A 2,229-nucleotide genomic window follows, 5' to 3' on the forward strand; every position below is an offset into this window, starting at 1 on the left:
TATCGTCAGCCACTCAGGGACATGGTCAACTCGTTAAGATCAAACAAACGACAAGCAAATCTGTGGTATTGAGCATAATATTTGCTGCAGCGCATCTTTTATAACCAAGACGAAACAATGTACATGATGACACTTCCAATCAGTTAAGATCAGGAGCTATGAGAGCCACTGTCCGGTACTGCATCAGGGCATCTTATTATTATTATTGTTGTTGTTGTTGTTCAGGTCACTGCTTGGAATCGAACTCGGAATATTGTAGTTAGTAGCCCGCGCTCTTAACCACTGTGCCATATGCTCCACATGTACATAATACCTCATCTCTTAAATATAGAACTATAATAATAATCCTTAATAATTAGCACGAGGCCTGAAATTTGGGGGAGGAGGGACAGTCAATTGCATCGATCCCAGTACTCAACTTGTATTTATTTTATCGACCCTGAAAAGATGAAAAGCAAAGTCGACATCGGTGGTATTTGAACTCAGAATATTAAGACAGACGAAATGCTGCTAAGCATTTTGCCCGGCGTGCTTACGATTCTGCCAGCTCGTCACCTATCTGCGAGCTCGTCGCCTATCTGCCAGCTGCCACCTTACTGCCAGCTCGATACATATATATATATATATATATATATATATATATATATATATATATATATATATATATATTGGGATGTCCGGAAAGTTCGTGCCGATTTTTAAAGGGATATTTTGTTACAAGGATATTTTGATCCCAGATGCACTGGTTTAACCCATTAAGTCCCACTGTCCTATAAATAGGACACTAAATGAGAACATTAAATAAACTATATCACATTGTCTCAGTGTCCTATTTATAGGACAGTGAGTATTTCCATTTCTACTTGAAGTAAAGGAGTTTTAATAATATTTTTTTTATTTTAACCTATTTACTATCATCTGTAAAAATTCGAAAGTAATATTCAGAAATTTATGTACTCTGGGACTTAATTAGTTAATATAGTGTATTTTAAAGAGATTTCTTCAATAAAGATATAAAATATCAAATATTATTATTAAATTTGAAAATGAAGGGATTCAATGAATATAAATTAATTTATCAATTAATTATCATTACCTATAAGTGTTTCATTTCACATTGGATAATAATTAATCAATAAATTAATTTACATCCGTTGAATCTCTTCATTTTCAAACTTAATAATTATATATATATATATATATATATATATATATATATATATATATATATATATATATAATTAATAAATGAAATCGCGAGAAACTCAGTATTGAAAATTATTTGAAAACTCCGATATAATTACCGAGGACCAAGTCGGCAGAGTAAAGAGTGGTTATTAGGGGAATACAATTGAGCAGATATGGAGACAATAATTCAAATAAACAAACCTGGGGGTTTAAATGTGCAATATATATATATATATATATATATATATGTATATATATATATATATATATATATATATATATATATAATATATATATATATATATATATATATATATATATATATATATTATATATATATATATATATTGGGTTGTATGGAAAGTTCGTGCCGATTTTTAAAGGAATGAAAAAGGTTAATAAATACTTGCCATTACATTTTTAATCAACCAACTATGAACCATTTTGTTGCACAATGCGTCTCCAAGGTATTTTTTTACGTCATCCAAGGAACTGAAATTTTTACCATTAAGACTATTCGGCAGAGACCTGAATAAGTGGAAATCTGAAGGAGTTATATCTGGTGAATATGGAGGGTGGGGTAACACATCCCAGCCGAACTGCAGCAATTTTTGTCTGGTTCCTAAATAAACTTGCGGTCTTGCATTATCATGTTGAAAAACAACACCCTTCCTGTTGGCCAATTCTGGATGTTTCTCTTGAATTGCTGCTTTTAACTCATCCAGTTGTGTACGATCCAAAAGGTTCTTCTCACTCAACTCATGTGGTACCCAAACATCATAGCGATTTGTGTACCCAAGCTTTACCAGGTGCTCATGAACGACGGATTTTGATAGGTTGAGGCTTTCTGCCAAGTCTCGGGTTGTGCAATGTGGGTTATTCTCATTAATGACTTGATTTGGTCATCATCTGTAGTGGATGGTCTGCCTGATCGCTCTTTATCAATAAGGCTACAATCTCCAGCTCGGATCCTTGCAAACCACTTCCGTACAGTTCTTTCGGATAAAGACACATCAACGTAAACTGCGCATATGTCTTTGG

The sequence above is a fragment of the Octopus sinensis genome, linkage group LG4 (assembly GCF_006345805.1).
Source record: "Octopus sinensis linkage group LG4, ASM634580v1, whole genome shotgun sequence".
Lineage (NCBI taxonomy): Eukaryota > Metazoa > Mollusca > Cephalopoda > Octopoda > Octopodidae > Octopus > Octopus sinensis.